Source organism: Rhipicephalus microplus, unplaced genomic scaffold (assembly GCF_043290135.1).
Source record: "Rhipicephalus microplus isolate Deutch F79 unplaced genomic scaffold, USDA_Rmic scaffold_20, whole genome shotgun sequence".
NCBI classification, from domain to species: Eukaryota; Metazoa; Arthropoda; class Arachnida; order Ixodida; family Ixodidae; genus Rhipicephalus; species Rhipicephalus microplus.
In genome coordinates this window covers 152337-167614 of record NW_027464593.1, presented here as the reverse complement: position 1 = coordinate 167614, position 15278 = coordinate 152337, and the positions used below count along the sequence as shown (strand labels likewise).

Genomic DNA, 15278 nt, shown 5'->3' with positions numbered 1-15278 from the left:
AACAGGTTGGCTACATCGGTGTACACCAAAAGTATATCGCGTGACATGAGTTTATTGTGAACGTAAACGACAGGTGCCAACATGAAAATAATGATGAGAATGTCATGTACGACACTTTTTTGGATGGAATGTTAAAGGTGCGTTCGAGACTAGTTCGCTAGCTTGATTTGCAGCCAAATTATAATTTCGTTACGAGATTGTATGACGACCGTAAACGACGAGTCCTCCTATAGTATCAGTATACGCGTATAATAAGTGAAATTATTTACATGACATTGTTTTGGCGAGCTTCCTGCCTTATTGTTAACAGTTTATTTACAAAATCATGGCCCACACCGCCCGAAAAAAATTGTCAGAAAATGCGAATGTGTTTTGTGCAGCTATAATACTTGGTGTAGTAATTTTCATGGCGCAAATAATGACAAGATGAAGATTCTTACCGTAACTATATATTCACCCATTCATCAGCCACCGAACAGTCGAGAGTGAGGCGCGCGCTTCACTTCATCTATGTATACGCACGAGCCAGCGGACGGAACAGCTGTGCGGAAGGAGGAGAAAGAGTGAACGGCGGAAGAAGGAAGGAAGAAGCAATGCATCTAACCTCTCCAATGCTGCCTCCACACACGCGGGAGCACCGCCGAGCTCCTGCGATGCGAGTGCCCTCAAACGCCAAAGCGAACACTGTGCTTTAGCGCACTATGTATGCGTTAAAGCAGATTTTTCTTGTTGTATGATGAGTACCGTGAGCACAACCATCTTTATACTGACACTTCAATAACAATGGGTGGTTCTGCAGAGTCAATGATATTTCGCGTAACAGCGACCACCACGAAGATTTGGCTATCTCACCAGATGAGATAGACAGAGCGTAGCGGGACACGCTGCTCCACATAGCTTCCTTAAAGTAATTCAAAATCAACAAGCCAAGAAATGGAGCTTGTTCACGAACTACAAGGCACCACAATATATAGTGTTTGGCATTTGCTTTACGCCAGGGACTTCATGAACAGATTGTTCTGGAAACCAGAGAGCTGTTCCACCAACTCCTCCTAAAAGGACAAGAAATCGCGTTTCCGTAGCTTCCAAGTCCCTGTGACATATTGGGCAACGAATATGTCGACGTCACTGCTCGACCGGCACACGAAGATGGTGTAGAAGAATCTATCCAAATCTCAAAGACTCGTACTGCCATGAAATTACAGCAGAATACTAATTAACCCGTAAAATCCCCGTGGAACACAGGAACTTTACGGCACACGCACCTGTATAGGCTGGGCCCTTCTCGTCCACTTCCGCCTCCGTACGGACTCTCAAGACTTGAGACAGGGGTGCTCAGCTGACTGTGCCCCAGTGTCGCTTTCACCGTTTTTTTTTTTCGCCTTCCACGTTGGCACGGAAGACATTGCTGCATGCGGTCATTGCGGGAGCGATGAAACGACAGAGTGCGTTCTGTGTCACTGACCTCGCTACAACGCGTACAGACTGCCGCTAGCTGCTGCGTTAGCCCACCTTGACCACAAGCCGTTCTCAGGACAGTCAGTGCTAGAAAGTCGACACGATCTGTCTATAACGCAACACGATAAGACACGATCAGCCAGATAGTGGCACGTACCCACCCGCGAGTATGCGTCACTGTTTGGCTGGAAGCGTTTCATGACATACGCGACTGGACTGTGACGTCATTAACCCAATCACCAGCGAGTCGTACTCGTCAGACCATGTTATTTCATGATACTACTTTTGGTTTACCCCAAGTTAAGGGGGTGATCGCGAGAGCGCCCAGACGTACGTGGTTAGATAGATAGATAGATAGATAGATAGATAGAATGATAGATAGATAGGCAGATAGATAGATAGATAGAATAATAGATAGATAGATAGATAGATAGATAGGTAGATAGATAGATAGATAGATAGATAGATAGATAGATAGATAGATAGATAGATAGATAGATAGATAGATAGATAGAAGTGCTTGGCATTTAAAATATCTAGCATCACTAGCATTCGAACTAACGTAAATGGCAGGTTATGTATCATATACACGTAAGATGCGTTTCCTTAGCATTGTATATACCATGTTGCTCAATCAGCCTTATACAATAAAACTTTGAATATATAGTGATCTCGAAGTTAAAACATTAATGATTTCATTTATTTCAAATACAATCTAGCCGATTTATGCATTTCTGTGTGGCTGTTTCGCATTGCATTGATTCCATGGATGCCTGTTACCTGTTCTTTAGAGATGGTAGTCTTTCTTTTGGTACTTCAACGCAAAAATTTTGGTCTGTCTTTCTGTTCATTTGTGTGTATGTCCAGCGAATTGATTCCCGAAACGTTCAAAATCCAAACCCGTCCGCAGCGCCGGCCCATATTGCTCAAGTTTCAGCGTTCATACTTGTGCGATTTTCAAATAAAAAAGCAATTATTGCGTATATCTGAAGAACAACAACAAGACATCAATATTTGGTATTTGTCTTTACAATAGAGAAGGCATACAAAAGTTTTTCTAAGGCCGTAACGCTTATCACGCTGCGCTGACAATACAACGCTATGCAGAAAAAAGGCAAGTAATTGCTAAGACGACATGGTGGTGGAACCTGCCCGTCACTTTGCGTTCTTTACCTTATCGCCTCCCAGACAGGCGCTTACGATTTTTTCGTTTTCGGAGATAACTGCCACTTAGCGCTTGTGTCTTACGTGCCTTGATGCGCCCGTTCACCTTCGCTGCACAGATCGAGGCACTCTAACGCAGCGCCTTCAGAATACAATTCACCGCTTTTCTCGCGCAGAGCATCAAATGAACATTTTGCTCACTCTTTCCAGACGCAAGATTATCGTCTTTCGACGACATTTGCTGACAAACATACAAAAAAGGGGTTACTTTTTTGTAACACTAAATGCTCTCTATGCTTTCACTTTCTGTTTTGCGCGTGGCTTGTCAAGCAAGCAGCTGTTTTTAAGGAACATAATTTCGGGTTTCTAATTTTCCAAAGTTTACAAAAACGTGACAACAATGTTGGCTTTTATTAATTATGACATAGTATTTTGAGAGTTTTCATTTGTTTTTTTCCGTTAAATGTTTGATGCTGTTGATTCACTGCACTGTAATTCTCCCTATTATAGCATTGGCATGATTCTACTTGTGGCGGAAGGACTTTGTCGCCTTCACGTGCGGTGCTCTAGACTGCTAAGGTGGTGCACTACGAGCCTGGGCGTCATTCTGGTGGTGCTCTTTGCTGCACGCACCTGGAACCGGAACGGCGTGTGGGCATCCAGGGAGGCCTTGTTTGAGTAGGTGAAATTCATGTGGTTTTTGCCTATAGTTCAAGGTCCTTTTACATTACCTCTTTATGAATTGTTGATAAAGATTGAAAGTGGTTTCTTTTTTTTCTTTTGTTCAATATATTTACATATTGCGAACAAGGCTTTATGTTTATTCCAGATCGGGCATAAGGGACGTTCCAAAAAACGCAAAGATGCATTACAATTACGCAAATCTGCAGAAGGACACAGCCAACATAGACGTGGCCATCAAGCACTACAAGCTGGCGATTAAGTGAGTTCTTTTTTGTCACGGGAATCTTTGTTCAATACAAGTTATACGGAGAAATCTGGCCCTAATGCGTTTTACGTATATTTATTTATTTTCTCATTTTCAAGAATGAAGTGTTTCTTGCTCTCCTTGTCGACAGGCATCAAGCAACATTGAACGAAAAGCCACCAATATTGCCCGGGCCCTCAAATGAGACCAGTCGATTCCTGAAACGAGGCGTTTAGGTTTTCAAACAATGTCGCGCGGGCATTCGATCGAGGTAGTGGGGCCCAACCACCTAAGTGTTGAAAAATACGATCTCGGGTCACTTATTTATTGCACAAAGCTGCCTTTACAGTGGAGGCCCAAATGAATGGGAAAACAGGACTTAGTTCTGTTATGGTTTTTGGTATGGTTACCCATGCCCTTTAGAAGATGTTAAGTGTTCATTACAAAAGGTAAATAAGTAAGTACGTAGTTAGAAGTTATGAAACAACTTTCAACCTTCGGAATTGCGCAGATTGTGGCCGGATCACGCCAGCGCTCACAATAACTTGGGCACTGCGTTGACGTCGGCTGCAGAATCTGAGCATCACTTTCGGTACGCCTTGCACGTCAACCCAAACCACGCAGGGGCTCATTTCAACCTCGCCAATATATACAGGTACGTGTGACTTCCTCACCTCTAAAGAAGTGAAGCAGTAAAAATTCGCATAACCAAGTTGCAGAGAGCCACGTTCATAAGGCGAAAAACCGTCCATTGTTAACAGTAGGGTTGCAAAAACCATTATCAACCCGACGGTGTGTGTGACTTCCTCTAATCGTTTCGATCTTCGCGACTTACAGTTTAAATATTAGGGGACCCTGAAGCTTCGCCTTTTGGAGTTGAACGCGCTAGCGATCTTCTGTGCCTAACGCGTACTAACAAACACTTAGTTCATGAAACCTTCTCGATATTCTTATGAGCCCACTACGTGGTCCTAAAGGCAACACGCGTAATAGCGTGTGTTCAATTTGTAGTGGGGTACCGGCTTTAAACCATGAAGCCATCCTCCCTGTCCTTCCTCATTTATTCCTACTCCTCCTCCTCCCTCCGTAAAGCAGAAAGGGCCTTAGGATTCCTACGCCAGTTTTGCATTAAAAAATCAGGGATGCGCAGGGATACGTTACTTATGATATACAAACTTTACGTACCACCTATTCTGGAGTTTGGTTGCGTTCTGTTTTCCGGAAGTGCTGAGTACAAATTAAGACCTCTTCTATTGCTAGAAAGGCAAGCTTTGTGGCTGTGTCTCGGGCTACCTAGGTGTGTTGCGAATAGCGTGCTTTATTTGGAAGCTCGAATCATTGCACTTGATGCAAGATTTCGACAGCTTACCGTGCAAACATTTTTAAAACTATAGAATGCCTCCTCTCTTGTTTACAGACAGTCTTCATCAAATATCCATTGTCTTTTTTTAAGCGCCTTGGATGTCGGTAGCAAAGACCCCAAGTCATTTTTGTGGAGTCTCTGTTATCAAATCTTCACGTTTCCCTCCTGCATTCAACTCCCCAAACCCTATGCTCGATGCAAGTTGACTTACTTTCGATGACAGTTTTCCAAAAAAAACGAGAAAAGTTTTCCAAACTATGTTCTGGAGGGCCTTCTTCAAGACCATCTCAGTCAAGTTCCTAACAACGGATGCAACGCAAAATCTTCAGAAGGCTTGAGTAGGTATTTCATCTCATCAGCATAATTGGTCGTTGGCGCTCCGATTGCGTGACTTCACACCAATGTATCTCGCAGAATTCCTGGCTCTTCGAAAACTAAGTTCTCAGCAATCAAATGCTATTATTATTTCAGATACTTTGTCTGTTTGTACACATTTAACGTCCGCCTAGCAGTCTCCTCTACTCAAGATATTTTGGTCTCTCGTACCGTGTACTCTACCAGAAGTTCGGTTTCTTTAGGTCTCCGGGCATGCTAGATTCGCACTAAATGAAACTGCTGACTCGCTCGCTTCGGCATGTTTAAAGTTCCGGGTGGTACTATCAGATCCACAGTTCTCTTTCATTACTGCGAACAATTCAAATGCCTGTTAATTTCGAAAATGAACCAAACATCGCTCATACAATCTGAAGAATTTCGGCACTTGCACCTCACATGGAACACCGCAAAATGCCGTTCCCGTCAATGTGAGGTGACCCTGACAAGCGTTCGCTGCAGGCTTTTTTGGTTAAATTGTTATCTCCACAAATCAAGATTTTCATTCACTAACCTATGTGCAGTTTGCAATGAAACGGAAACGATAGATGACTTTCTTCTCACATGCCGCCGCTTGGCCTCACTGTGCCGAATAATTCTTGAGAGACCGATTGTTATGCTCGCATTGACAAATAATACATACACCTTTTTATCGTTTGCAGCCACTCAGTAGGGTGTGGGCCGCAGTGGTATTCTGCCAGCGCTACATAAATTCATTTAGGCAACCGGAAGGATACGCTGCTAGTATCGCTGCTAGTATAGTGGTGCTGCCAGATATACAGAATTCTTTTCCCGCCTTGTTTATTTTTGCTAATTTGTTTTATACATCCTGGTTTATCTAATTCTTCTGCACTTTTTCACTTTTTTAAAGAAATATTATTATTGTTCTTATCTAATTTCTCTCTTTTTAGCTGGCGTTGTATAAAACATTTCCATTATAAGGTACAGTGTGGCCAACCTCCCTTGAGGATATGAGCCCAGATCTTGTAGGCGACGAGACAAGACATATGTTCCAACGCCCGCTGGATACGGGTGCTTGTACTACGCATTATTAGTGCAATATTTCATGTTGCACTGTGAAGCCTGCATAACGAACGCCTGTGCTTGTAAAGCATGAAAGCTACTTTCACTTCATTTGCGAACAAGTGAAGTTATTTTCAGTGCATTTAGAAGCAGACACGTGGTCGCGTGGTAAAACATTCGCTAGCCACGCAAACAACCCGATTTCAATCTTCAATCAGACCCAAACGAACCTAGTCGTTCCCCACTCTGACCCACGTTTTTTTATTATTTCTTTCGTTTTATCTTTCGCGATTTTTCGGTCGCACACAAAATGATGATTTTTGCTCACGACCAGCATCGCCATCACCAACACCAAAGCTGACACAGAAGCCAAAGCCGCAATTCCAGTAAAATGAGCTCTTTAATACTATTGTGTTAAAATATGCATGCGCTCTTTTCAGTTCGTGTTTGCACGTGTTTGGCTCGTTGTCTGCATCAAAATTAGTCTATCGCACAGTAAGCCGTTGCTTCGGACAAAAAAAAATTGAAATCTTTGGCAGAGATAGAGACATAATTTATTAGAAGTCAGGGAGACTGACGTAAGCTAGTGTGCGCTAGCCTGCCGTGCTGCAGAGTACGTAAAGCAGAGGGGGAAAAATGTGCGTGAGGTTATGGTGCGGGAAAGAAAAAAGGTATGCGTATACACAAAAACCACGTCACACAAAGGTTTTGCTAAAGTCTGCTGTTCACTCTTGTACTCTGCAGAAAATTAGTCACAGGCCTGACAGCAGTTGTCGACTTCACCTCGTTGCAAATGCTCACGAAATATTCATTTATTTTCAACGTGCAGCAAGCAAGGCCAAAAGGATGTCGCAAGGGCCCTGTTAGAGCGCGCAGTTGAGCTCGACCCCGATTTCAGCGAGGCCTACTCATCGCTTGCTGCCCTCGCGGCTGACAGAGGGGACCTCGCCGAAGCTGAGAGGCTGCACCAGATGGCGTTAGGCAGCGATGGCCGAAATGCCGACGCCCGGAACAACTATGGCACATTTCTTCAGTCGCATGGTGAGGCATATTTTACAGTGGTTTCTGCTTCTGAATATTAGGTCTAAGTTCGTACTATGTTGAAATTTGTTGCGTACTAACCTTTTCAGTAGGTAAGGGACTAGCAATTATTCTGATACACAACACCTAAATTTGATTTTGATGATGATATGTGGGTTTTACGAGTGCAAGGGGCCCGCTTGGCCAAAAGCGCAACGAAGAACGACAAAAGAATATTTGAATAGACTGTGATTTACCAAGCTATGTAAGATAAGTAAGCGATGGTGATGTTTCGTGGCCATATAGGGGTGTAAATTTCCATGCCTTAAGGCGGGTTGAAACTCGCATGTATGCGGATGACGTGAAATGTTTGCAGCCGGAATAAATGACAGCATTCTTGTTGAAGGCTGCTGCAGTCGTGATCCCTGCCCAGAGGTCGAGCTACAAATGGTCGTGGAAACTGTTCTTTAGTAAAATCAGCTATACCCTTAAAAAATGCCACTGCAACTAATAACAAATAATGTTTCTCTAGCTTGGATTTGTGCTTCCAGGTATAGAATACAGCGTAACAAGAGGGCGGCAAGCGTTTCGTGTTACAATCTTCAGAGTTTCGATCGCTGTCTGGCATGTTGACCCGCCGTGATAAAACGATACTCAGCTTTCGGGTGGTGTGCATCCCACATGCCACTGCCTGTTGTTGTAACCCCTGGCATTTTTGTTCTCTTTCGTCGCTCCTCATGACAACAAAAATCACGGACCACGAGGCGCAAGCAAGCTGGCAGAATAGGCCGCATGCCGCACAGCCACGCTCCCAAATGTTAATACGGTAGGAGGATGGTGGGGGCCATCTAGTAAACAAAACTGCAAATGCTGCTTTTCCTGTGCAGAAAGTATAAAAATGGCCGTTGTATCTTCCGTAAAACTAGTTGATAGAAACACTACATAATTTCGGTTTGTTTAAAATACGTTACACAGATGTGTATGGATTATACTGCGAGAATTTTAGTGTTTAAACTGATATATTTACGCTTGTTTGAAGTATCGTAATGGCAACAATGACAACGTTCTAAGATGCCAGCACTTTGGTCGTTATAGCTTTTCCGACCCAGCTTTTTCTTCAGAGTGTATAATAGCCCTATGCCAGTGACACCACCTGTTGCCTACTTTTTTGTGTCTAATTTAGCTTCGATTACTTGCTGGTATACTATTTTTCATGTGATTTCTTAGGTAACCATATACCGTTTTCTGTACAGGCCGTGCCAAAGAGGCGACGATGCAGTAGAAACAAGCTCTCAACATCCAACAAAACCACACTGTGACACTCTCGCACGCAGCTAAGAGCCTTCGGAGCATGAATCTCAACAACCAGGCCGAGAACCTCTACAAGAGGTAAGCAGCGAGATTATACCTACAGCCAACGTTGCTGCATAAAACTACATTCACTGAGGAGCTTCCCTGTTGCAAAAATTTTGTAACCACATGACGTAAGGGGTCACCAAAAGACAGTATACGATAAGTAAATTTCGCGGCAGACTCTTATACAGGATAAGTATAATAAATATAGCCCCATAAGCACCAAGACCACGTCCAATGTCTCAAATATTTACTTTCTCACATATTCGATTTGGTGGGCCAAGCCGTGAGAGGGTTTTGAAACAAGCGAGCATCGATTTAAAATATCGCGAGCCAAGAGACAAAGAATAAAATCAGAGAAAGGCAGAGAGGTAAACCGGAAACTAGAGCATCCGGTTTGCTGCCCTGCACTAAGATAAAGGGGAAAAAAGATGAGAAAGAAAGCGAAGAGAGAATCACACGCGCGAAAAAAAAAAGATAGCATATCCACGGGGTGAATGATGGAGAGTGGGTTCTCGTACGTCGTGATCTTGTGGGCACCGCCGCGCAGCTTCTTGGCACGCTTCTGCCTCGCGCGCTCACACATCAGGGTTCCGTCTTCGAGCATGCTGCTCTGGAGCCTTGTCCGCGCGCATGCCGCTCTGCAGCCTCGTCCATCCAGCGACCTTCTGAACGTGCCCACGTGCCACAACGGATTTCATTTTACTGGACCACGCCCCCTAGCGTACGGCGCCGCCGATGAACACGCGATCGCCAACGTCTTCGTCTGACGCCATTCCTATTTTCTCGCGTGCTCGCACATCGGGGTTCCGTATTCGAGCGTGAGCTGCCACGCTTTCCACGTATCATAGTTTTGATCGGCGAAGCGTGAATCACCTGCTGGCGGCGTCCGTCCGTCGTCTGTCTGTCCGCCTCTCTGTTTGACGCATGGACGGACGGATCGACGCATGAACGAATGCAGGGACGGACGGAAGCAGGGACAGACGGACGCAGAGACGGACGCATGGACGAACGGACGGATGCACATATGAACCCACGGATGGACGCATGAGAGGACAAATGCACGCATGGACGGATGCACGAATGGATGGACGTATGAACGTATGCACACACGGATGGACGGAAGCGCAGACACACTGACGGACGCTTCACCCTAGTCATCATCATTCACTCGATGAATATACGGTGATTTTTGTTATTTAACATACTGATTGATTTGCGGAGCTTAACGTCCCAAAACCACCATTTGATTATGAGAGACGCCGTAGTGGAGGGCTCCGGAAATTTTGACCACCTGGGGTTCTTTAACGTGCACCCGTTATTTAACATTCTACAAGTAATATCCTGTCGTATCTTACAGTTGCATTTTTCAGCGTATATGCATTTCGTTATATGTACAAGTACCACCCTCTACGGGCGGTTCAAGAACTAACGAGAGGGGGCTATATACGATTACGACTGGACGCGCAGCCCACGCCTTAAGGAGCTTCGCTCCTAAAAAACTGCGGAGGTGTTATTGCCTTTTGAAGAGGCCTCTACGATGCAAAAAAGTTGAGTAAGACCTTGACTACTTTTCTGTGCAAAGAAAGATCGTATCGGTTTTCGAGCACTGCACAGACCGCTGCTCCATTAGACATTTGTCAGAAGAATCGCGAGCCAAACATTCTCAACAAGGTACGCGATTTTCGATGGCCACTAGCTATGCCCATATTGTGACGATGAGATATCTGAATAGCATAGCTTCATAGTGTGTTCAAGTTCTAATGATGACTTTCTTACGTAATGCTTCTTCGCAGTTTATTTTAACCTCCCCTGAATGCGCAAATGCCCAAACTGTACGCCCATGCACCTTAGTGCGTTTTAGCCTAGAGATAGCACTGGTGTTCTAATTAACGCTTCTGTTTTACTTAGGAGGTAACACCGATCTTTCTCCAATATTCACGCTGTTCATTTGAATGAATGAGCTGCTGAGCTATATCGAGCATCACTTAATATCACGAACATCAGGGAGTGAAGTTTGTAACTATGTTAACGAACTCGTTTTGTTACATTATGATTTCTATTAATTCATCTTGCAACACCTCGTGTCTGTGTTGTTTTCTCGCCCTATGAAACAAGTGATGGTGTATAGCAAATTTGTGGCTGTCGTTTCTATAACAAAACGACAAAGTTATCAGAAAAAGCCTCATGAACATAAGTTGCCCTTAAACCAGCATAATGTACGAAAGACGTGTGTTAGGCATACTGGCTGATTTTTATCAGTTCCAGTTTCTTTAATCAAACTCTTTCTCCTTTAAGGAACAGGGCCCTCACTGTTGAGCCGGATCCACAGGTGATGCACAACCTCGCTGTGTTTTACGTCAGTGCTGGCCGCCTGGATGAAGCAAGGCAACTGTTTGAGGATATTGACAGGTGTTTCCCGGAGAACCGTAAAAGCAAGGTTCACTATGTGAGTGGTGGACGCCAATGAGAACTTTGAGTCACCAATCAAATATTTGTAACACATAGTATGTTGCAACGTTAGGTAGAGCGGACTGCTCTTTTGCACATGCGAGAAACATCAGACTAGATATGACAGACCACTAGTGCTATGCTTTTATTAATAGATTACTTACACAAAAGCTTTTGTCTTTCCTTTTGGTAATTACCGTAAGGTAGGTTACTTGTAATAAAAACTAAGCAGGGTTTTCAAGTAAACGCGGAAGTTCATTGCCCTTTAGAAATAAAATATCTGCAAGACTAGCACAATATTCTTACGTAAAACATATTTTGAGCGAAGTGGACTGACCTTGACGGCTGATGCGTCCGGTATTACACGTCCAAGTGAAAACGTTTGTTTGAAGTGGAAATTTTATGTAAAATTTGTTTTAGAAAGCTACTTATGTAACACGATCTGAGGGGGAGTAAGAGTAGCAGAAGATGCGGCATGCATTTAAATTAGCTTTCATTATCGAAAGGTATATGTTGAGAGGATTTATTAACGCATTTAATAAAATATGAAATGAATGTTCAGGAGTGTGTGCAATGTAGAGGGGGCATAATTTTGACTGTGTTGAGGTAGACGCCAATGCGATCTTGAAATATATAACGCGAGATGTGAAATGTGTGCGAAAGTTGCGTGGTTCTACAGTAGCAGTTAAGGCACTGCTGCATTTATATAAGTAAACTGACTGTTTTTTCATGACTGAGCGTCTTTGTATTTGTGCTAGGCCATGTGACTATTGTTCAAGATTGAAGATACTGTAGAAAACAGTTGACTGATTTTTATTTTAACTGTATTTTCAGGCTCAACTCCTGATTCAACTCCGAAATTTCCAAGCAGCAGAGGACCTCCTACTGCACATGATAGAGCACAACAGCACCGACAAAGAAGCCTTGCACATGGCTGCCCTTTTGTACAACCACATCAACCGCACAGTCCAGGTATTCCTTACCTTACGTCAACAAATCAATCATTCATTTTTGTTTGTGTGCAAACGAATAATTCGACTGTGCAAAGAAATGGAGCTGCCTATCAATGTGTATATTGGGTGAGCACGCTTGAAATTGCCGTTATTTATTATTCTCTTAATATTCATGTAAAAAATATTAATGGTCTCATTCCTGTTTTTAGACTTTACATAATGCAATAGCGGGGCGTAATGCTGCGAATTCTGTATCATTGTTAGCCGCTTTGCCTATGCCTTAGGTGACTTGGTTTCTTACAAACATTTCATGGTTCAACCTTACCCTTCTACGCTTGTAAAGAGAATTTAGAGCACACATGGAATAATGTTTTTAATTGGAAATCTTCTTGAGGCAGCAATGTGTATCTAGGCCATTAAAATTGAAAGACAAAGTGCCTATCAAGCATATAAACTGTGTACTCGTGTATGGAGCAGCCAGGTTTCACTTCCAGCCACGAATTGGAGATGTGAATCACTATTTTTGTATGTCAGATTTATACAAATTTGTTGATGGCGACTGATTATTCGTTTAATTACTTAGCATATTTCATGCCAGATGCTCTCCCACAACGTTACAACTCTTCAAGAGGCTGTAAAAAGGACCAAAAGTATAAATAACTCGTTGTGAATACTAAACGATTTATTGTGTTCTTTTACAAGTACATGTCTTATGCAGCTGCACTCTTTTGAATAATCACTATGCCATTCGTATACCGTAATTAAAAAAAATAATAATTGCTTATCATGATGATTTATTGACTGATATGTGTGGTTTACCATCCGCAAACCATTATATGTTAATTATAGATGCCGTAGTGAAGGAGGCCAGAAATGTTTACCACCGGCGGCTCTTTACCTTGAACCCAAATTTGACAAACGGCCCTACAAAAAGTAGATAATGCTGTCGCGCCTTTTTTTCTTTTACGGTGCTTATTACTCCTACTTGTAAACAGCTCCGCTAGCATACTTTTTCTTCTGATCAACACGATTTATTCTAACGTTTTATGACTGTCGTGGGTACATACCTGTATGTAGCTTTTGCTGTTATTATGACATGACCTAGGCCGATAATTATAGAGCATCTTGCTTCGTCTGCCGAGAATGTTTCCTCAGCTGTCCTGAATACAATTGATGAATGCACAAACTTCTGTACATTCTTGTAATGATGTTTCTGATCGATAAATTATTGATCACATTGTTTTCGAACGCTCGCTAATGTTTGAGGCACTGGACTACATATTGAGGGCTTTGAAGCTGTGCGATGTTGATGATCCCTTTTGTGCAAAAATACACAGTGACCATGGTGACATACTGAAGGACTTAGGTGATCTCAGCACTTCGGCCCAGGTTTGTACAAGGCACGCCCTTTTATTAGAGTACACTGTCTTTGACGCGTTGAAGTAGCTTGGACAGAATATTAATTTGCTGCAAGCCCGAGCAAATCCCATACTCTTGTTTAAGGTCTTTATTTTATTTCTGTACATTCTTCCATAGCTCGTAATGCTATTTTTGGACATAATTTTGCAAGTATATATAGGCGTTCGTACATGGTAGCATTATGAGCTAAAATATTATAAAGCCACATTCTATTTCAGAGGCATATATTGATAAAATTTGATATTTTGTTAACTTTTCCCACATTTCAAACGCACCCAATTTTGTGATATGATGGTGCGTATTTATTTTATTTAAAAGAATGACATTTCCCAAGACATAACATCCCGCGACATCACGGTATATATCTCTAATACTATTTAGATAATTATTTGTTTCCAATAAGTGATTTTTTATTGAAATGCAGACATTCCATGTTCGCGCACCTTTCACGGTAGCATCAATATCGTTCACATTTTACTATGTGCACATATATTGTGTCCTTAGGCGTGTGAATTCTGCTGAAAAAATTTCACTTCGCATGTTTTAAAAATAATAACTATAACTTTCAAAGAATAGCAAATTTTTCTGATTATTTTCCCACGGGAGTGTGGCCAAGCATAGCTAAGACGCATCTGCTCAATTTCGTTTAATTTATATGGCCTATATCAATTGTGTTTCATGAAGATAACATAGATAAAAACAGGTGAACCACTGAAAGTGCTATTTGTTTTCTGTTTCAGAGCTACAAAGTCGCAATTTGTTTGGATCCTGATCTCGCTCACGCTCATCTAAACCTTGCTGTGATAAGGCACTTGGAGGTTAGTTAGCTTTGGTGTTGCGAAATGTAGTAAAGCATTGCAATAACTGGTTTAATCATGCATGAATAAATATTTTCTTTGCTAACACGTGATACTTCATTGCTCCACTCGCGCTTAAACGACTGGTTATTGAAGGCAAAACCATTTGTGTAGGCTCTTTTAGCAGATTTTATGCTACACGTTTTGTTTCCAGAGTGACTACCAAGGTGCCTTTCTACACTACCAAGTGGCCTTGTCTCTAGACCCGAAGAACGAGCTCATCACGGACAACATGGCCAAGTTGAGGCGACGAATCACGAAGCATTTGCCGTTCCACGACTGTGTTTAGTGCTTGTGCACCGTCGGAGTGCATTTACCGTGCCACTTCTTAGCAAATAGACAATAGTGCTTTGGACAGTGATTTCTAAAGTGGATTCACGAGTATCGCTGTCTGCGTTCCGTAAACTTTTACAGTGAGCATACAGATAATCTAATTTATTCGCTCCAATTGCAGAAAGGTCGTCACCGTACCCAAAAATGGGAACTAAGAGTGCTATTGAGGTGTGTGTTACGTCAATTGTGCATTGAAATATCCCGTCCCGATTCACAGTACTGATAAAGGCAGCCTCAAAAGAATTGTGAAAGCTTCCCGTTTGCAATAGGAAAGCTCATAATGGTTCAATGGCTTATTTTTATATACCGTGAAACTCGTCTGGCTTCGAGTTGCCGACAACTCGTGCAGTACATGCGCTTATTCAATGTCCACGGTATCGCCCATAGATTGTTTATGGCGTTAGTAAGGCATCACACCATGATCTCGTCACAACATGTTGCTGTGCATTGATCGACTGTCAATTATTTGCCATTGCTTTAATAGACGACTTATAAAAGATTTCTTCTACTGCATCCTATTGTTTCTTGAGTGCGAAAAAAATATTACTGCACGGATGTTTCACGTACAGATTTTTTATACACGA

At 42.6% G+C, this 15278-nt stretch overlaps 1 pseudogene; it reads left to right on the top strand.

The window, feature by feature from the left end:
* The first annotated feature begins 3470 nt into the window (after window positions 1-3470).
* LOC119181533 (protein O-mannosyl-transferase TMTC1-like) lies at window positions 3471-14978 on the top strand (annotated as a pseudogene).
* Window positions 14979-15278: the final 300 nt, after the last annotated feature.